Source organism: Sarcophilus harrisii, chromosome 5 (assembly GCF_902635505.1).
Source record: "Sarcophilus harrisii chromosome 5, mSarHar1.11, whole genome shotgun sequence".
In the NCBI taxonomy this organism is placed as follows: domain Eukaryota; kingdom Metazoa; phylum Chordata; class Mammalia; order Dasyuromorphia; family Dasyuridae; genus Sarcophilus; species Sarcophilus harrisii.
In genome coordinates, this window is record NC_045430.1 from 287,817,249 (window position 1) to 287,840,262 (window position 23,014).

The 23,014-nt window shown below is 40.2% G+C and overlaps 1 pseudogene; it reads right to left on the minus strand.

Annotated features, from left to right (window-relative positions):
* Positions 1-4,339: 4,339 nt before the first annotated feature.
* On the minus strand, positions 4,340-18,017 carry LOC100917193 (annotated as a pseudogene).
* Positions 18,018-23,014: the final 4,997 nt, after the last annotated feature.

The following is a 23,014-nucleotide window of genomic DNA, read 5'->3' on the forward strand; positions in this document are numbered from 1 at the left end:
CACGTACCCTATTAGGAAAGGAACGCTCACTCTGTATCTGCATGCAGCTTCCTGTAGAGAATCATGTATCTGCTATAGGTTAGGGTGTGCTTACATTAAGATATAGGAACTAGAGGCATACACTGAGGAGATAAAAGGACTTGCTGTCTTTGTAATAAAGGGAGTCTCACACCACCCTGACTCTCACCCCTCATTGCTCACAGTCTTCATTACTCAGGTGAACAGGCAGTTCTGGTCACATAAGGTCTGTTTCACTCGGGAGTTGGGGTGAACCCGAACAAATAGCTGTTTTATATTACAAATCCATAAAATCAGTTATTACATTCTAATTTTTCTTGTTTGGAATCGTGGGGAAACCATTGGCTAGGAGGTGCTGCTAATGAAAAAATTGTCTCTAGAGGGTCATGCAATCATATCTTTATTGCGATAAATTGAGCTAATCCAAAGTGGGCTTACAATGTTTAAAAACTTGAGTTTCAATTGGGGAAGCTTTGTTTAGAAACAAATAATGATAACTTACTGATTGGCAAAAGTGAAGAAGTCCTCAAAAACTCTCCTATCCCTTTGGGGACTTAATAGATGACTTGGGACCTTCTTTTTGGAAAAAGTCAAAAAACCTTATGATCCCTGGGGAAGACGTTGCTAAAAGATTTTCTGGTACTAAATAAATAACTAAGTTCTCTCAGTATCCAGGGGTATTTTTTATTTAGAAGTTTATCTCTAATGTGGAAATGATTTTACTATGACAGATTGACTACTGATGGTGAAAATTATGAAACAGAATTTGGAAGGGTATATAGGGAAATTATACCATTGAGCCACCTTAGTCTCAGGAGATCCTAACCTTGATTTGAAATGTAACTCCCTCCTTGAGCAGAACTGATCTGATTAACTGCCAGTTGACAGGATAAGATTTGAGAGGATCACATAACTGTACCCATCCTCAAAAGATACTATTGGCAGAACTTTTCCCTGAATATGTTTTATAAATAGGGAAAATCATCAGAACATAGAGGTGTGAGCTAAATGACCACACTTAAGAATATGCTTGTGGAAGTGATGAATAACCTCAAGGAACTGGATCTAGTAGATAGAGTACTTGAAGAATTAGGCAGCAGCAGCAGCTGCAACTGGAACAAACTTTCCAAAGGAAAAAAAGAAGAGCAATAAAAGAAAATGACCGTCTAATAAGGCTGTACAAATAGCTGAGGAAAGAAGGAAAGGGAAAGGAGAAAGACTAAGATATAACTCACTGAACTCAGAATCCAGAGAATATTATGGAGAAATAAGGATTGCTTAAATGAGAATTCCAAAGAGAGAAGAAAACAGAATGGAAAAGAAGAGATCTCTCCAAGAAAATTAGAGATCTCATTTCACATACTAGTAAATCTATGCTTAAGATTTTTCAAGTTACGCTTCAGCAACATGTGAATTGAGACTTAACAGAAGAGCCAGATGGTTTTCAGAGACCCTGAGCAATTAGAGAACAAATGGATTAAAGAGAAAGCAAGGAAGTTTCAGGGGGGAAAAATTTTACTTTTGGTACACCGATTAGACCTAAAGCCTTTGACAGTATGGATCACAACAAAATGCGGTGAGTCCTCAAACAGATGAGAGAATCAGATCATCTTGTCTCTTGATTCAAGAGACAACAGCTTGAATCAAGAAGCAACAGCTAGAATTGAATGTGGAACAACTGATTGATTTAAGATTGGGAAAGGAGCCCTGCAAATTTGCACACAGTCACCTTATTTATTTCACTTGCATGCAAAGTATTTTGTGTGAAATGCCAGGATGTAGGACTCCAAAGCTGAAATTAAAGTTGCCAGCCGAAATATCAACAAAGCCAGGCTCAGATAGGCAGATGGAACCACTCTGATGGCAGAGTAAAAAGAAATGAAGAAGGCTCTTGAAAGCTTGAAAAAAGGGAATTTGAAAGCTGGCTTCCTGCCTGGGGTGTGAGAAAAAAATACAGGGAATCTAGTAAAAACTTTTTATGATTAAGAGCAAATTGCTTTTGCTATATGAAAATGTTATTAATGTTAATAATTACTGGTTATTACTGGTAGTATTTTTCTTTTTCTTTTTTTTTTTATTATTATAACTTTTTATTGACAGAACCCATGCCTGGGTAATTTTTTTTACAACATTATCCCTTGCACTCACTTCTGTTCTGACTTTTCCCCTCCCTTCCTTCATCCCCTCCCCCAGATGGCAAGCAGTCCTATACATGTTGAATATGTCACCGTATATCCTAGATACAATATATGTGTTCAGAACTGAACAGTTCTCTTGTTGCACAGGGAGAATTGAATTCAGAAAGTAAAAAATAACCTGGGAAGAAAAACAAAAATGGCAACAGTTTACATTCATTTCCCACTGTTCTTTTTTTGGGTGTAGCTGCTTCTGTCCATCCTTGATCAATTGAAACTGGGTTAGATCTTTTTGTCAAAGAAATCCACTTCCATCAGAATCCATCCTCATACAGTATTGTTGTTGAGGTATATACTGATCTCCTGGTTCTGCTCATTTCACTTAGCATCAGTTCATGTAGTTCTCTCCAAGCCTCTCTGTATTCATCCTGCTGACCATTTCTTACAAAACAATAATATTCCATAACATTCATATACCATAATTTAATTGGTAGTATTTTTCAAACTGTTATCATTACTAAGGTAGTTTGAAAGAAAGATTGTGACTGACTTATGCAGGATGGGGTGATTCTAAAGAACAAAACTGGGTAGTAGCAGGTAAAAAAGGGCAATTATCTCATAAAAATAGGATATGGAAGAAAGAACTAAAACAAAGGATGGAGGTGTGTGTGGAAGGCTGGCAATGTTGGTGTTAATCTCATCTGAGCTGAAGAGGAAACAACATCCACATATGGAGAGGTCTAGCAGTCTTCTGAACTTGGGACAAATAGATGGTACAGTGGATAGAGCAGCAGTCCTGGAGTCAGGAGGACCCAATTTCAAATCCAGCCTAAGACAGTTTACACATATTAGCTTGTCTGACCCTAGACATGTCACTTAACCCCAGTTGCTCCCCAAGGTTAAAAAAAAAACCTGAAGGGGAGGATGAGATTGGGGCTTTTTCAAGGGTATATGGAATAAAATTAGGAAAGTAGGGAGAAGATAAGGAAAGTAAATTTAAAGTTTTGATTTAATAATGAGGGTAAGAAGCAAAGAGAAAGTAGCAGGGATAAGTCAAAAAAGGGAGACTTCAAAGAAAAATAGGGAGTAATTATAAGAGGGAGATTCAAATGGTAAACAGAACTTTGTTAAATCTATGAGAACACAAGTCATTTCCCCAACTGATAAATGAAATGAATGAGCAGTTTTTGAAGGAAAAAAACAAAAATATAAAAAAAAGGCTCTAGAACATCGTTGATTATATATGTGGACTAAAATTACCTTGAAATGCCATCTTACAGCTACCCTATTGGCTAAAATAATCTAAGGGTAGAGGGGACATGCTAAAGTCTTCCCTAGGTTATGAATTTTACTAACAGGGGCAGCTAGGTGGACTGGCACATGGATACATTGTTGGTGGAACTGTGAACAGATCCAGCCATTCTGGAGAGCAATTTGGAACTATCCTCAAAAAGTTTTCAAACCTTGCATACCCTTTAATCCATCAATGTTTCTACTGGGATTATATCCCATATATCTTAAATGAGGGAAAGGGACCGGCATGTGCCAAAATGTTTGTGGCAGCTCTTTTTATAGTGTCAAAAAAGTGGGAACTGAATGGATCCCCATCAATTGGAGAATAGCTAAATAAATTATGGTATAAATGTTTTGGGATATTCTTGTTCTGTAAGAAAATGACCAGCAGGATGATTTCAGAGAGGCTTGGGTGAAACAAACAAACAAACAAAAACAGAGAGGCTTGGACAGACCTACATGAACTGATGCTGGGTCAAATGAACAGAACCAGAAACAAGACTATACAATGATCAATTCTGATGAATGTGGATTTCTTCAACAATGAGATGATTCAAACCAGTTCCACTTGTTCAGTGATGAAGAGAGCCATCTAAACACAGAGAAAGAACCATGGGAACTGAGTGTGGACCACAATATAGCATTCTCACTCTCTCTGTTGGTATTTGCTTCCATTTTGTTTTTTGCTTTACTTTTTCTTCCTTCTTTGATCTGATTTTTCTTGTGCATCGAAATGATTGTATAAATATGTATACACATATTGGATTTAACAAATTTAATATGCATTGGATACCTGCCAGCTAGGGGAAGGAGTGGGGAGGAGAGGAAAATTTGGAACAAAAGCTCATGCAAGGGTCAATGTTGAAAAAATTACCCATGCATATGATTTGTAAATAAAAAAATCTTTATTAAAATTAATTTAAAAAAAAAGAACCTCCCCCCCAACAACACAAAGCATTTTTTGCAATTGCCTTTTGTTTACATGTGTCATTTAATCCAATGCATGTCATGAATCAATAGAAACACAAATCTATTTAATAGTAATTAGCTTTTAATTAAGAGTTGAAAAGAATTTTTATCTCCAAGAGGGAGTTTGTCCAATTTTTCTTCTATTTTTTGACCTCACATATGTGGGGAAAATTTTTTTTATAATATTCTGTTACTTGATAGTCAAGCCAAGGGGTCTCTGTTTATCTCAGTTTCTTTCTCTGTAAAATAGGTTCTCACAAGGATAAAGCAAGACAATATTGATACAGTGATTTAATGAGGTACTATCTGGTTCAAGGTGGCTTTCCACCTAGCGGTTTGTTGTCAATCCCACCAGTCTGTGATCTCCATAGGAGCAGGAGACACCTTTTGCAACTCTCTTTTGGTTCCTACATGCCAAGGCCTGGCATATATCAGGCTCATAAATGCTTGTTTACTTGAAAATGTTCTAAGGAAGAGCGGTGCTAGGATATCAACCCAAGTCTTCTGAGTCCAAATGTAGGGATCACTTCATTATACCATGCTGCCTTGCAAGTAGGCGAGTGGGTAAAAAAGAATGATCCAATATGGCTAAGAAGCTGTCGGCCATCCCCAAGTCATCTTTTATTTTTCCTTCCTCATGTTCCATGTAGTGTTATAGCTAAGGAAGGCTAAGTATGAAAGGCATCAGCACTAGCACATCTTGTCCCAATATTCTCTACCTAAGTAATTTTCCTCCTTATTTTGATGCTTTTACTTTTCTTCATAGATCTGGCAAGAACCAATCCTCTTTTTTATAAAAAAACCCTTTCCATATTGGTTACATTCATAAGGTTCCTCTCCAGTGTGGATACTCTGATGTCGAATAAGAACTCTCTTGTCTCTAAAAGCTTTTCCACATTGGTTACATTCATAAGGTTTCTCTCCAGTGTGGATTCTCTGATGTACGGTAAGATTTCCTTTACGACTAAAAATCTTTCCACATTGGTTACATTTATAAGGTTTGTCTGCTGTATGGATTCTCTGATGTCTATCAAGAGCTCTACATTCTGTAAAAGCCTTTTCACACTGGTGACATTCATAAGGTTTCTCTCTAGTGTGAGTTCTCTGATGTCTAGTAAGAACTACCTTGTCTCTAAAAGCCTTTCCACATTGGTTACATTTATAAGGCTTCTCTCCAGTGTGGATTCTCTGATGTACAACAAGAACTACCTTGTCTCTAAAAGCCTTTCCACATTGGTTACATTTATAAGGTTCATCTCCAGTGTGAATTCTCTGATGTTCAGTAAGAGAGACCTTACCTATAAATGCCTTTCCACAGTGATTCTCCAGTGTGGATTCTCTGATGTCTAGTAAGAACTACCTTGTCTCTAAAAGCCTTTCCACATTGGTTACATTTATAAGGCTTCTCTCCAGTGTGGATTCTCTGATGTACAACAAGAGATGCCTTACGTATAAAAGCCTTTCCACATTGGTTACATTTATAAGGTTCATCTCCAGTGTGAATTCTCTGATGTTCAGTAAGAGAGACCTTACCTATAAATGCCTTTCCACAGTGATTACATTTATAAGGTTCATCTCCAGTGTGGATTCTCTGATGTGCAATAAGAGATACCTTATGTTTAAAAGCCTTTCCACATTGGTTACATTTATAAGGTTTCTTTCCTGTATGGATTCGCTGATGTCTATTAAGACCTCTATTTTCTGTAAAAGCCTTTCCACATTGGTTACATTTATAAGGTTTCTCTCCAGTGTGGATTCTCTGATGTATAGTAAGAGCTGCCTTATCTCTAAAAGCCTTTCCACATTGGTTACATTTATAAGGTTCCTCTCCAGTATGGGTTCTCTGATGTAACGTAAGATGTACATTTTTTATGAAAGCCTTTCTACATTGGTTACATTCATAAGGTTTTTCTCCAGTGTGGATTCGCTGATGTCTATTAAGAGCTCCACTTTCTGTAAAAGCCTTTCCACATTGGTTACATTTATAAGGTTCCTCTCCAGTATGGATTCTCTGATGTACAGTAAGAGCTCCCTTGTCTCTAAAAGCCTTTCCACATTGGTTACATTTATAAGGTTCATCTCCAGTGTGGTTTCTCTGATGTGCAGTAAGAGAGACCTTACCTATAAAAGCCTTTCCACATTGGTTACATTTATAAGGTTTATCTCCAGTGTGGATTCTCTGATGTGCAGTAAGAGATACCTTATGTTTAAAAGCCTTTCCACATTGGTTACATTTATAAGGTTTTTCTCCAGTGTGGATTCTCTGATGTACAGTAAGATATTCTTTACGACTAAAAATCTTTCCACATTGGTTACATTTATAAGGTTTCTCTGTTGTATGGATTATCTGATGTCTATTAAGAGCTCCACTTTGTGTAAAAGTCTTTCCACATTGGTTACATTCATAAGGTTTCTCTCCAGTGTGGATTCTCTGATGTACAGTAAGATATCCTTTACGCCTAAAAGCTTTTCCACATTGGTTACATTCATAAGGTTTCTCTGTTGTATCGATTTTATGATAAAGAGGAAAACTATTTTTATATTTGAAAGACTTTCCATACTGATTACATTCAATAGGTTTCTCTGTAATGTGGATTCTCTCATGTTCAGGAAGAGCCCACCTTTCTGTGAAAACTTTCCCACTTTGATTATGTACATAAGATTTCTCTGCACTGTGGATTTTCTCAAGTATATCACAGATATCTTTCCAAGAGAAGTGACCAGGACTATCACTGATGAATCTTGATTTGTAAGTTTCTACAGAAAGACTTAGCTCTGGAGTACTTTCCTTCATTTCAAGTATGATTTCTCTTTCTGGAAAAAAACAAAACAAAAAAACGAAACATTGTACATTCCCACACATCTATATTTATATCTTCTTCCATCAGTAGAATGGAAACTCAGTAATTTTCTTTTTCCCAAAATAGCCATTAAATATCCATAATAAGTCACTTAAAAATCATATTAGCTCACATCCTAAGGATGAGTTAATTTCAAATGAGTTTTCTGCTCAAATACATTGGATCCTTATAGTAAGCCTGTGACAATACAGAAAGTGCTTTCGTTCTCACTATGTGCCTTACTTAGTCCAACAGCTCAGAATGGTTCAGTGAGTTGAACCAAATCACAGCAGCTGAGACTGGAATTCATACCCTCTGGATGGGTATGCTCTCACTATAGCATTTGATATAAATTATTTCCACTCTCAATTTTCCCCTTTCCCTTTTATTATCTGTACTTTCTAGTGATTACATTTAATTGTATTTATTTATTTTTTCTACATTATTTGAGATCACATTCACAATACTAACACTCTTGCTTTTCATAAGTTTTTTTTTTCTTTTTATCTAAGGCATAAGTGATTTAGTTCTGATCCACTCCTTTTTTCTTTAAAAAAGAGCCAAGTGCTCTTCCCCCATGCCCTCTCTTTGTAGTCTCCATTCTGGCAGAAACTTTTAACCTGGGTAAATAGTTATTGGGCTTGAGAGGCCTTGAGCCTGATCAACAGGGACCTTAGTCTTGCCACCCTTCTTCACAGAAGGACAGACTCATCCCATCATTTCCATTATCCATTATCTAGAAATTATTTAAAAATTTAAGGGAGCCAGTAGTGCAGTGGAGATAGACATAATGTACCCAAGTTTAAATTAAGCCTCAGACTGTTACTAACTGTATACCCCTTTGTAAGTCAATTAAACCTGTATCACCTAACTTGGAAGATTAATATGACATAAATTGATAAATTCTGCTTTATCTTTAATTTACAAACAAGTATTTCTATAACATAGTCCAATAAAAAAGATGACTGAACGCAAAACTGCAAATCTACAATGTACAACTTGCTATTTCTTTTAAATGGACAACCAAATTATCAAGTAGATTTTTTTCCTCAACTTTGATCATCCCCATGCTAGAGATGGCTACCATTACATAAATCCATATACACACAAATACATATAAGCATATATATAAACATATAGATGTGCAAAATTCTACTGTACATCTTTCTACCTATTAGTTCTTTATCTGGATATATATAGAATCTTTATTTCCTTCTTTATCTGTAATTTGGGGACTTACAGTAGTCAAAATAGCTCATTTCCTGGAAGTTGTTCTTATATAATAATATTGTTGGGAATATATTGTAAAGAAAGCAGATGGTACAACACTTGGCAAATGCTAGAACCATCCCAAAGAAGAATGGTTTGTAAGGAAAACCTGATTGAGCAATTTTCAGAGCTTTGGAAATAAATTTGTGTCCAAGTAGAGGTTAGACAACATAACCTCTGAGATTAGTTCCATGTCTGAGATGCTTCTACACTGATTTGATCTCTGACTTGAAGCTTCCTAAAACCTGGTAAGAGACAGCTTCAGGAGAAACAAAGGATACCCTCAGATTCCAATGATACAATGCAAAACACTGCAGGAGGATCCTGTCTCTTGAACACAGGAGACCAGCAATTTCCTCATTTTGAGAACCCCCTTTTCCCCACTAGACCCTGGACCCAAAGATATTCCCTTTGATTGCAGGTTCAGAGTTACCCAGGGAAATGTCCTTACTCAGGGAGAGCAGGTTCCAGGCATTCTCCAACATGACCTCCTTGTACAGCTTCTTCTGAGGATCATCCAAGAGGCCCCATTCCTCCTGGGTAAAGTCCACAGCCACGTCCCTGAATGTCACCGACTCCTAAACCAACAAAAAGCATGAGATATGGAGCCAAAATTCCTTTCAGAATTCAAGAATCCAAACCTCTTCAATTTCCAGAAGGAAACTGAAGCACAGAGAATGGATTTGCTCAAAGGTCATACCATTTTGGAGTGTCAGAGTCAGGTTCTGGAACCATGGTCAGTAAGAGTCTTCTTGAATTTTGAGGAAAGCATTTTATAGGATCAGTTGGGGAAAAAACAAACCTGAGAAATGTTTTATGTGGAATCGGGAAGAAAGTTTGTGTTTTATCTGGGAGATAGATGGATCTGGGGAGAACTAGAGGGGTGATGGGAAATTTCTTCCTTAGCAGAACTGATTCCAGTGATGTAGTCTAAAGAAAATTCTGCAAAGAGTTTGTGAGAAGCTGGCAAGTACACAATACTCTAGGAGAAAAAACATTTATGTGATCATTTAAAAGAGAACAGAATTAAAGAAAATATATATATATATATATATATATATATATATATATATATATAATATTTCTGAGAAGCTGGAATAAAGTCTTATCTGATGAAAAATGAGGATTCTGAAGAGATATTCATCAGGATTTGGCCTGCACTATGTGGTAGGAGATAGTTTCCCATGGAGTCAAATAGAATTTCCTGTTGTCATACTGAAGGCCTGAGGTCACTCTGGATATGATGCTGTCATGGGTAAAACAGCTCACATTTGTAATTATTTGTAATTGCTTTCATTTGTTTAAAGCATTTGTTCCTTAATTATAATATTGCATTAAAGAAAAGCAAGAGTAACTAGAAAAGAGGCTTCCTTCATTATTAAAAACCAATTCATGAGCACAATATTGCCAGATTCTTTATGAGAAGCATGTTTTAAAGAGATGCCTGGAAATCTATCATGTTGGGAGAAGAAGAATCCCGAAATTGAGTTAAAAAGCCAACAGACAGACAAGATATTGGGAAAGACAGACAGATCTGAGAATGTCCTTCTGCTTAGCAAGTGTGTGGAATAAAGAGATAAGGTGAATTCTTTTTCTATATTTTATTTTTTATTATTTCTATGTCTCTGTTAGCTATATACGTACGGTGTGTGCAAGTCAATATTTACTTAAAACTTTAGATATATTTACTTAACCAGAAATGATGACATTTATCCTTGTTCAATGTTATCAATATTTAGATGATTTATTTAAATGATTTCAGCTCAGTAATCTGAAGTCTGAAGGTCTGATTGATGATTTCTCTCAGAAAAAGGGAAACAAACCATTCCATTCTAATGTGCCTTTTGTACCGATGTTTAACATTCAATTAAGGGAGAGGGCACCTATTTCTCAGTGCTCCCCAACTTATGATATAATCCTTTATAACAGAACCTATAAAAGCTGTATATCTTTACTACTTCTTTAGACCTCCTGCCAGGAGCTTTCTCTTTCTTATCTCGTGTTGAGATGGCTCATCCTCTGGAGGTTTTAATAAACAACTTTTCTGCTTTCTACTGAGCGATCTTTGAGTAGTCATTTTGGGTAAGGGTCTTCTACATCCTTCACATAAGGCTTATCTCTATTTCCAGCCTGCTACGTGGACACCATGTGTTTGGCCAATGCACTTAGACTCTGATGGTTTTCCATCTTATGTTTGCCTTTTCTGTTGATGTGATCTATGGTGTGGGGTTTGTTGCCAAATGATGGCAGGCATCCAAAGTTGAGGTTTGGTCACATGAAGAATTCACTCTGGTCACACTCTGAGAAAATGTAGATTTATTTAGGGGAACAGATAAAAGGCAAAATGAAGGGATATAATAGACACTGGGAATGGTCCAAATGAAATAGAGTTGGGAGAGCATGTGAGAAGTTCCTCAGAGGAACTCAGTTACCTAGCAGAAAGGGAGAACCCCTAAATCCTAAATTTCCTAGGGGAAATATAGCAATAATTTCAAGATTCCCTGACCTTTGGATGCTTCTGTTGTAACAATATGTCAAGAAGTCAGGAGCCTTCTGGCTTTAGAATCAGTGATCCCAAGGTCCCCCTGGCCTTAGGGTGCTATTGTTCTGACAATCTGTCTGTCAATGATTGTTAAAAAAAACATGCTTCATGTGGGAAGGAGAGAAATCCTCATTAGAAAGGGGAGGAAAAATGGATGAAATTTAAGAGATGAACACATGTTTAGTGAAACTGGAGGTAAAGGACATACAACATCTTCCAAATGGGACAACAGGAATATACAAATTTCTTTGCAACATATGGAACTTCTACATAAATTAAGCACTAGTGTAAAGAGAGACTGCACCCAAATGTAAAAAGGTACAAATAATTAAACATCTTTTCATTCCCTGTGAGAAATGGATGGATATTTATTTGGTTTCCCCCGTTGTGAGAATTAAATGGAGAAATGAAACTTAAATTAGAAACCTGAAACCCACAACGCCATCAGAAAAGAATCAAAGGTGGAGGTCATCTTCTCCCAAGAGAATGTAGCAGGGCCCAATTTTTGTAATTAGGGGCAGTGGCCTGAGATCTGAAAAGAATATCTTGGTCTTTGCCCCCGGCCCTCCTCAATTACCTTCCTCCTCTAGAATGTAAGTACCTGTGGGCTATGTATGGGAGCAGAGACACATGTCCTGTAACTTCTGTAACATCCAATTAATAGGGAATGAGGGGAGGGATTGGGCTTCAGAAAATGAAATAAAATGCAGCCTTTGAAGTCTCAAAGGTCTTGCAAGAAGGTAAAAGAAATGTTTCCTGTATTTATCAGTGAATCAGTGGAGTTCTTGGGAAGAGATTCTGTTTCTTCTACTTCCTAATGAATAAAGAATAGAAATTGATACAGGGATCAGCAATAAATGACAGAAACCTAAATGGAGATTTACCAGTGACGTTTTAATGACTGAATTAGAGAACAAGGATTCATGCATCTAAGAAATGATAACTTTGCGAAAGGAAATGAGAATGATTAAACAATATTCCCAAATTTCTGGGAATCAACTAATGGAGTCCTCAGAGGGAAACACAGACCTACAACCACACATTAAGTGTGATAGTTAATAGTTTATAGAAAGTTGCAGGATACACAATGAATCCTCCTAAGTTAAGGGCATTTCTAGGAAATACTAACAAAGTACACGAGTAATTGAGAGAAATCCCATCAAAATAAGTAAAATATGCAGACAGCATCTAGGAATTAAAAGAGTTGTCTAAATTCAATTGCAAAGCAATCCTTAAAGAAATGCAAGACAATGTAAAAGGTAGAAGAATCATCAGTGCCCATGACTAGGTTGTGTCAACATAATAAAAATGACAAATACCACCAAATATAATTTTAATTCTTCTTTTCTGAGGCAATTAGGGTTAAATGATTTGCTCAGGGTCACACAGCTAGGAAGTGTTAAGTGTCTGAGGCCAAATTTGTTCAGTTCTCCTTACTTCAGGGCTGGTCCTCTCTCCACTGCACCACCTAGCTGCCCCCACCCTCAGCCCCCACCAATATAATTTAAACCTTTACTGTTATACTAACATTTTGATTCAAATTTTACAATTTGGGGAAGACCTTAGTTTCCAAGGAGCTTCAAGACACTTAATGGCTGTGTGACCCTGGGCAAACTACTGAACACCTGTCTCAGTTTTTGCATCTTATATAAACCAAAGAACATGAAAACAACACTTTTGGGGTAGCTAAGCCAGGATGGCAGAGGGAGAAGGGGGAGCGAATTGAAGGGGGAGCAATGTAGTGAAGTCCGCTCCAAAGACTCCTAAGAGGTCTGGACAGTGTCACTGAGTGATTGGGTTTTAATGAGGAAACTCAGAAAAATCAAAGTCCGTCATCCAGTTTGGCTCAAAGCAGGGGGGACAAGGGAGAGAAGGGAAGGTTGTAAATCCTGGGGAAAAGTCTGGTGAGGAAGATACCTTACAGGGAGTATTCCTGCAGTCAGATCCTGTGTAACAAGGCAATAAGACTCCGATCCACATTAGGAAGCTGCAACAAGATGTTTTGTTGCCCTTGATCCAGGTCCCAGTCACATAACCAGGATCAAGGGAATCTGTCCTGGGAATCGAAGCCCTGGGGCAAGAAGCCAGAAAGTTAGGGTTAGCAGAAGCAGGGCCATGTCTCAGGCTTGGGCTACAAGGAAGGGTCTTTACTCCAGCCCAGCCAAAACTGGAAGAATTAAGGAGGGAATCTCAGAATAAAGGGGAACCCACATTCTGCTCTGAGCCAGGCAGCAGAGCTGATTAGGGGGCCAGCAGGGACAGAGTCCAGCAGTAATGTGCTCTCTTCACGCTCAGGTCACAAACACAGACCTCAGAATAGGGGAATGAGCAGACCACTTTGGGTGTAGGCCCCCTTGCTGTCCACGGGGGAGAGTCTGTAATAAAGCAATACTTGGCACCCCAAGAAAGCAGCAACAAGAACAGCCCAGACCTTCCCTCCAGAACTGCTGTAGAGCCCAGCTCTATCTTCAAAAAGATCTGACCTGAAGAAATGGGCCAGAATGGGTGAACCAAGGAGCAAACAGACGCTCCCCATGATCGGCCCTAATGTTATCTGAGACACTGAGGCAGAAATGCAGAGGAGAAACTCCTGTGTCCAAGTCCTGCCCCTTTGTTTGGCCATAAACTCAAGCAGATTCTTAGAAAAGAAAGAGCAGGAGGAGACATGGTGATGACCCAATGGAAAAAGAATCCAGGAGTTCCTAAGACCTTGCCCACACATCAGACTCTACAGATTTGTAGGGGCCAAAGGGCAGCCAAGAGGCCAGGACAAGTACTGAGGCAAATTCAGGAGACATAAAAGGGAAGACAGTAAAGGGAAGGCTTCTCAGAGGGAAAACAAGTCAGCCAGAAGAGACCAAGACCAAACTTACCTATCAACAGACCGTGAGAACACCATTAAAAGCAGCCAAGACACAAAACTACAAGCTTTGGCCCCCACATAGTTATTATTTACTTTTGGTGAGGCAGCTGGGTCTAAGTGTCACAGCTAGCAAGGGTTAAGTGTCTGAGACCAGATTTGAACTCAGGTCTTCCCGATTTCAGGGCTGGTGTTCAGTTCACCTTACCATCTCATCAACATACTCTTTCTTTCTCCCATTTACTCTCCCCTCCGGGCCCCCAATATCTTCTAGAGAGAATAAAGTAGAAATAAAGAAACCTCAGATCACTGCCATGAGATAGTCCCTGAATTTTGCCTCAGAAAGTGCTTTCAGCTGCTCTTCCCAGAACCTTGTGGAGTCAAAAGAACTTTCCTTTCCCAGGTAAAGTCCAGGAACAACAGTCTTAGGGGTCACAGGAGCCCACGTTATGGATCCCTCTCCTGTCCTAGCCTTGGGAAAGTGCCAGAATGTCCCAGGATGGGCAACCTCCTTTGCTCTCCCGCCTTGCTTACCTCTCCCATGACTGGCCTCTATGCTTTTATGTGAGCTCCTGATGGCCAAGAAAACACAGATCACTTCCTGAAAGAGAGCCTGGAATGTAAACTCCCAGAAACATCACAGAATGCAGAGCTTCCAGGTCAGGGAGAAAACTCTGCAAGGTGCCGGAAAGAAAGTCCAGTGCAATTCAGGTACCAAGGAGCCACCCTTAGGACACACAAAACTTGACAGCAACATTGTTAAGAAGCACAGAACTTGGAAGAGGACATGCCAGAAAGCAAAGGACACGCTCTCGGACCCAAAAAGAATCTACGAAACAAAACTGAATATAATGAAAAGGGGGAAAAGGACCTTAAAAGCATTTCTGATTTAAAAAAAAAAAAATCATAAATAGAGAAAACCTTAGAAGTTCAAGCACAAGGGAAGAGAAATATCAAAAAAGTAATCCAGGATGAACTAGCCTCAGGGACTCAAAATAAAAGGACAAATTACTCATATTCAATTATGGTGAAATGATGTGTCCCCTGGGATCCCTATTGGGGCTCACAGAGGGAATCAAAGTAGAATAAAGATGGGAGGGGTTTTGTTATATCTTGATAATCTCAAGGAGAGACTGGAAAGAAGGAAAGAGGAATACCCTAAGGTGATGGAGAGAAAGGAGGGCTGGGAAATGTTATCTGAAGTAAGGAGGTCCACAATTAGACATTTCAGCAAGGGAGGAAGGAATGAGTGGGGACATCCAATGTCTGAACTTGATTCATCTAGTCAAAGGGAGGAAGAATACACATATATAGAGATGAAGAGAGAAATACATTTTACTCACCAGTGAAAAGGGGGAAGAAGAAAACAGGGAGGGGGAACTCCAGGGAAGATGGACTAAGTGAGGGATTAGTCCTAAGAAAAACAAACTCAAAGGAGGTAAAGGAATATATACTGATCTCCTGGAGGTGAGAGGGGAATATGGGGATTAGCTGTGAATGGGGATTGAGTGAAGAAGGAGATTCCATTAAAAAAATGGAAAACAAGGGCACTGCACCCAGAGGAGAATAAAGACCCACCAAGATTCCAGAGGAACAGTGAGAAGAAACACGCTGCCTGCCACTTAAAGGTGGAAAACTGGTGTGGACTGAGGAGCATTTTGTAGGATATAGTCACTGTGTTCCGTTTTATTTTTAAGATTCATGGTGTGTTGCATGTAATGGAGTTTGTTTTACTTGTTTTGTCAATGGCGGGGGAGCGGGTGATGTAAAAAAGGGGAATCTTGATTGATACAAATGTGTATGTATGTATGTGTGTGTGTGTACAGGTGTATCCACAGGATACGTACACTTGTATGTATAAAAATTCTGATCAATGCAGTGACCCATCAGTTCCTGAGAACTCAGGATGACTTGCTGCCTACCTCCTGATAGAGAGCTGATTCTCCAGATGTTGCTCAAGACGCCGAGGACCCAGTGGGCCAGTTTAAAACACAGAGCAGAGGAGTGTTGTTCCTACAGTGTTCCATCTAATTCCTCTTTTGTAAAGAAAGGACCCATACATAAAGCGTTGCCAGCTTCACTGTCCACCTTCTGTGTCTGTGGAAGTGCTTGTGACTGCTGATGGTGGTCAGATCATGGATGGACTCCACTCACCTGAGGAAGAGATGTGAGGCTTCCAGGACACATTCCCTCTGGCTCCAGGCTCCCTATGGAGGTAGCAAAGTGTCCAAAGTGACTCCGTTTTGTCAAGTTCCTCCATCTGGTCCCTGGCCTTTACCTCAGAGACCACTGCCCCCACCCTTTATAGCGCTACAAATGAAGCAACAACTGAAGCTCTTACTAACCATGGTCACAGATAACTGAGGGAGACTTTAATTCTAAGTGTCTTTGAAAACTAAGAGAAAGTCCTAGAGCTCCTGGCAGAGTCCTTCTACTTAATTACCACTGCATAGAAAAACCCATCTTACCCACTCTATCATCTTAGTCCCAGGCTGCTTCTCTTCTTTCTTGTTCATAGTCTAGGTGACCTCTATTTGGGACCCTAATAATAAAACCGTTCCAATTTCCTTCCAATTTTGGTGTTTAAATTTGTCCCAGTACTTACTTGGCCAGGCCTTGGTCCCCTGAAGACTGAACTGGAGAGGGAAAACCATCCCAGAAGGGGAAAGGGGTTTACATAGGCAGGAAGCAAATCTCCAGAGACTTACAGGGGGTGAGACTGGTCCTGGCTTCAGGGAAAAGTCAGGCAGCAGGCAGGGTAGGGACAGGATGGAAAATGAAAATGGTCTGAACAGCAAAACCCACCCTCTCCCTCTCTTTCTCCTCTTCTTGTCCTTCCTCTCCCTGTCCTCTTACAGAAACCCCAGAGATACAAGGGGCTTGGTATCCCAGGTAGGAGACCAGTCTATGCCTCAATGGCTCCTGAGTCAGAGCTCTCCCTCCACGGTATCCCCTTCTCCCCAACTAACACACACATAATTCTAGATAATAGAGTGACTCCTTGATGTAGGAGGGAAGGTAGCCAGGGAAGGTGGGGATGGGGAAGACTGTGCACCAGGAAATGAGCAGGGTAAGCCTGAGATAGGAAGACAAAATCCAATCTGGGATTCAGCTCCAAAGACTCTGGAAAAAGAGAGGTCAGAGAAGCAAGAGGTCTGGGAAGCGAGGGGAGCACCTGGGAAGTAAGAGGGACGAATATAAGTCATGGCTGGGAAGTCGGGGATACTAGATTGACAAAAGTGCTCCAGGGGGGCTGCTGATCCTGGGAAAGCAGGGAGTCCATGTTCCAAGGTTAAACCAGGAGCCAGAGAGGACACCTGGGACACTCTGGTGGAGCCTGGGCTTGGGATCCCTAAAGGGAAAGAAGAGACAGGGAACAACATACCTGGGCCTGATAGGGAACCAGCCCAAGAGCCCTGGGTTCAGTTAATGGATAGCAGAAAAGAGCTTTGGTCGCGGTTTCCAGGGTGGGGGAAGGGGAGGTAGACGGGACTCAAGGATCCCTAAAGAGGGTTGGGTCTGAAGGAGGACATCGCATCTCTAAGCAAGAGGTGGGGGCGGGGAGGGCGGGGGGGGGGGGGGGGGGGGGCGGGGGGGGGGGGGGGGGGGGGGGGGGGGGGGGCCGGGCGCCGGGGCCCTGAGCAGAAGACGGAAACCTGCGCTCCTGGATTCTTCCTCCGGACAAAGTCTGAAGTCTGGAAGGCAAATCCGGGCAGGGGGAGCCAGTCAGCTGTGCAAGGGGTTGGGAGTCTGGAAAAGGTTTAAGGGTGAGGAGCTCATCAAGAGGAAGGCTTGGAGGAAAGGGATGTTCCTGGAGGACACTCACCACAGGTCAGAAAAGAGGAGAATGAGACCCAGTGGCAAGAGCAGTGAACAGAAGCCAGGAAATACAAGGGATGCTGGCTCAGACCTACCTGGGAGCTGCAAGCACTGGGCTGGCTTCCAGATGACAAAGTGATCGTAGCTGGAAGGGAAAAACAGGCAAGAGATCTGAGGTGGATGGAAGAGACGGATCTCAGCTCTGAGACTTCCTGCTTAAGCTCCTTCCCCCAGGAAACACATTCATCCAATCACATCCAGCGGCAGGATTTAAGGATTCTCACTGTCTCCCACGTGATCCCTGCCCCGATCTCTTCACCTTCACTCCCTCTCCCTCCCAACACACAAACAAAACTCTTCCCAGGCCTCCAAACTCCACCCCAGGCTCACACTCCTCATGGGTTGTCACCTCCCTGGCTGGTCATCTGTGACAGCTCCTCCTTTGCTCCCAGACTCACCTCCTCCTGAGCAGAAGGACTTCCCTGCTAGAAGAAGAGGGCGCTAAAAGAATGTTGTCCCATTCTGTCTAAGAGAGACCTCTCAGTATCCATGGTGATGGGGTTTAGATGTGTGTTTTTAATATATAATAATATGTAATATATATATATATATATTATCTGATAGATTGACTCTTGATGGTAAAAATTAATTATAACACTGAATGTGGAAAAGTTTGTATGGCAGTTCTCCCTTTAGGCACCTTTAGTCTCAGCAGGCCCTGGCCTTGATTCAAAGTGGGCAGAGTTGATACAATCACCTGGCAACTGACAGGATGACAGGAGAAATCAGGTGAAGCTGCTGTGAGCCCCTGAAGACAATAAGATTGAATTGGAGGACAGGCCTTTCCCAACCCTCCAAAGAGTCGGATACAACTGAATGACTCAATAATAGCAACAACAAAAGTTGTCAGCTCACAGCCTCCCTTAAGGTGAGAGTGAACCCTGCTGGGGGCGCCACAGCCCCCAGAGCCCTGGCTTTGGAATCAGGAATACTCAACTTCAGAGGTTTAAATCCTGCCTCAGTCACTTAACAGATGTGTCAGCCTGGCCAAGTCACTCAAGCCTGTTTGCCTGTTTCCTCATCTGTAAAATGAGCTGGAGAGGGAACCCACAAACCACTCTAGCATCTTTGTCACCACAGAAATGACTGAACCAGAAATCACATGAAACTGCTGTGATGGCCTGGAGACCATCGGGTTTAAGTGGATGACGATGGCTTTCATGCAGTCCAACATGTTCATGTACCACAATTTGTTAGACATCCTTCAACTGAAGAGCATCTATTTTGTTTCTCTTTTGCATCTACCTTTCTCTCCCTCAGTTCCTTTGAATTTGTGCATTGTACTGGGGTCTCTGTGGCATATTTGATCACCTTTTAGTAAATCCTAATAGCAACTGGCTTTTCAGAAAAGTTGGACCAATTCATAGCTACAGACATTGTATGTTAATTACTCTGCCTCTGATTCTCTAATCCCCTAATTATATTTCATTTTTTTAAGGTTATCACTGTCAGTCTCATGAATGTACACTGTAGCCTCAGAGTTGAAATATTTCATCGTTGAAAACATCTTTCTGCCTGAATAAATATGGCAAGGAACCTGCTTCATTAGTTTCACAGAAAGAGCTCCTTATTTAAGAATGATGTGTGTGAAGTCTGGGTTAGCTCCCTAAAGCCCTGCAGGCTTCAGAATCAGCTGGAGTCAGGATAAGCAAAAGTCCTTGGTCTTTAGGGAAAGAAGTAAAGGGGATGGACAAAAGTGCCACAAGCTCTCTACCAACCTCCCTTCTCCTGGTCCTCCTCCAAAGTGACTCTGGCTTGTCTCATTCCACCCCCAATCCCTTCCACAATTCTCTGTATACACCAAAAGATTGAGCCAGCACAGAATAGTGGGAACGGCCATTTTCCAAGCATATGCTAATAGAGTTATTGTCCAATAGGTAATTAGCCTTAAGTGCTCAGCTGTCTGATTCCAGTGCACCTATTCAGAGTTTCAGCTCTTTATAGACGTGCAAGTTTGCTAATTCAACAAAGATCTAGGTTTATAATTTCCCATATCTTGCTGCCTCTCTCAAGTGCCAATCACATCCAGAAGGCTAAGTGAGCTCGTCTGAAGTATGAGCCCTCAGCAGGAAGTGACTTTGAGGGTTGGGTTTACCTTCAGGTTCCTCTTTGGCTTCTCACATCCACAGGATCAAAGGATTTAGAACTAGAGGACACCTTAACCTTCACATAAATGCAATGAGAGCCAGTTAATTGCAGTTACTCCCCCCAAACCAGAGAGGCACAGAGCCAGGATTCTACCCATGTCCTCTGATTCAAAATCCTAGTCACCTTTCTATGCCACTATACTGTTGTGTGGAATAGAGAGATAAGGTGAAGAACTTAAAGGACTATGTGAATTCTTTTACTGTATTTTATTTTCATTATTTCTGTTTTTCCCCTATGAATGTTATAGTATGTACAGGCCCATATTTACTTGAGCGTTGGCCAGCTATAAACATATTTACCTAACCTGAGCTGATGACATTTATCAGTATTTGACATTTATCGATATTTAGTCTATTAGCTTGACCACTGTCTATCTGAAGCCTGATGGCCTGATTTTCTGTTTCTTAGAAACCAGGTGATTTCAGGGAAACAGAAACCTTCCATTCCAATCTCTCCAGATAACAGCAATCAATTAGATGCCTCCCCCTCCCCTTCTCAATGCTCTCTTAATTGTGATGTAATCTCTTGTATAAAAGCTGTGTGTCTTTACTACTTCTTTAGCCCTCCAACCATGAGCTTTCTCTTTCTTTCTTATCTAGTGATGGGACAGCTCATCCTCCGGAGGTTTTAATAAACAATTTTTTTGCTTTCTACTGAGTGATCTTTTAGTAGTCATTTTGGATAAGGATCTTCTACATCCTTCACACTGTCTTTCCTATAGGCCTCAAGGTAGAAAAGAAGGATTCCACATGCCTAAGAAGCTATCTGCTATCTCTAGTCATCTTTTCTTTTCCCTCCTTCCTGCTCCCATTAAGGTTGTGACTAGAGAAAGTTAAGTATAGAGGGCAGCAGCAATACCAGTCTTCTCTCAATGTTCTCTGTCTAATTCATTTTCCTTCTCATTTTAATGATTTTAACTTTTCTTTTTATTAAAGCTTTTTATTTTTCAAGTCTTATGTTTGGACAATTATTGCAAAACCTTGTGTTTCAATTTCCCTCCCCTTCCCTCCCTTACATGGCCAGCAGTTCAATATATGTTAAACATGGTAGAAATATGTTAAATCCAATATATGGATTTATATTACAGTTATCATGCTACATAAGAAAAATCAAATCAAACCAGTGAAAAACAAAGGAGAGAGAAAGAAGCAAAAGAAAATGCAAGCAAACAATAACAAAAAGTGTTTGAGCAACATCTGCCTATAAGCCTGAGGCCCCTTGACCCAGGGATGAGGGGGCCAGTCTTTTGTCCATTTCAGAAGAAACTTTGGAAGAACTTCAAAACTGTTCTGTTCCAATTGGTCAGGGGAACAGTCTGCTGAGCCCAGACCACAGGCTAAGGAGCCCAGAGCAAAGAGCTGGGGCAGGGATCTCAACCTTGGTCTCAGAACTAAATAAATCGAACCACAAAATAAATTAGAAAGAAGTTAAGGAGTAAATAGAATTCTAGAAAAGTTAGCTCTATAGACTTTTGGAAAAAGTTGAATGAAGACAGAAAGGAATATACTTTTTCCTCAGCAGTACATGGAACTAATACAAAAATTGACCATACATTAGGGCATAAAACCCTCAAAATCAAATGCACAAATGTAGAAATAGTAAATGCATAGATAGATATGTGTATACATATTTGTATGTTTATGTATATATGTGCATATACATATACACATAAGTGAATTGCCCAGCATCACAAAGCTAGTCAATATCTGAAGCACAGTTTGAACCCAGTCTTTCCTGATTCTTTGTTCTATAATTAGCTATCTATAATCATCACAACAGGCTTTACAATTTTAATTTACAATCTTACCATTTTTTCTTTTTCTTTTTCTTTTTCACCCTGACTCACTCTGGCTTGCTGTCTCTCTGTCTCTGTCTCTCTCTTTCTGCCTTGTTCTCTGTGCCTCTGTCTCTGTTTCTGTCTCTCTCTGTTTTTCTGACTCTGTTTCTTTCTCTCTTGTTCTCTGTCTCATTCTCTCACTTTCTGGCTCTCTTTTACCCTTTCTCTTGTCTGTTTGTATCTTTCTTCCTCTGTTTCTCTCTTTTCTTGTGTTTCTTTTTTTTTTTTTTCATTCTCTCATTCTCTGACTCTGTTTCTCTTTCTCTATTTCTTCTTTTTTATGCTCTCACTCTCTGGCTCAGTCTCTCTTCAGTCACTTCCTTTATCTGTTTTCTCTCTCTGGTTCACTCTGTCTTGCTTTCTCTGGCGCTCTCGCTCTCTCTCTCTGTCTCTCTCCACTCAATCTCCTTTAATCATTCTTTTTCTTTTTCTCTCACTCACTCATTCTATGTTTTATTCATTTTGCCAGTCTTTCCATGCCTCTGTCTCTTTCTGTCTTTTTTCTCTTTCCCTCCCCTTGGTTTTTTTTTTGTTTTTTTTTTACTTTCTCTGTTTCTCTCTCTCATTCTCTATTTGTCTGTCTGCGTGTTTGCCTTTATGGCCCTCTCTGTTTCTCATTCTCACTTTTGCTTTCGTTCTCTCTCTCTGTCTCTTTGTCTTTATATCTTTCTTTCTCTCTCTCATGTGTGTACATATATGTGCACTCTATTTCTCTGACTGTTTCTTTCTCTATTTTTAGTCTCTCTGCCTCTCTCTTACTGTTCCTGCCTGTCTATCTGACTCTGTTCCTTTCCTTTTCTCTTTCTCATTCTCTAACCCTCTCTATTTCTTGAATTTTCTTATATTCTCTATTTCTTATTTAATCTCTTTTTTCTTTCTGTTCTTCTCTTTCTCTGGCTTGCATTTTCTGTCTCTCTCTTTCTCTTTTTTCTCTCTCACTCTGTGGCTTCTTTCCTCTCTCTTTTTCTGCCTATCTTTGTTCTGCCCCTTCTTTTTCTGTGTCTCTGGTTTTCTGGTTTATTTTTTTTTCTCTCTCAGAGAGTCCCTCATGTTAACAATAAATTGTGTCTGACACAATCTCTGATGCCAAAACTCAAATTTAAAAAACAAAAACAAACAAATAAACAAACAAAAAACTCCATGGGTTTCTCTTTTCTGGTTTAAGATAGGTGTCTGGATTCTACTAAATACCAAAAACTGAGTTTCTCCCTCCAGTGGCAACAA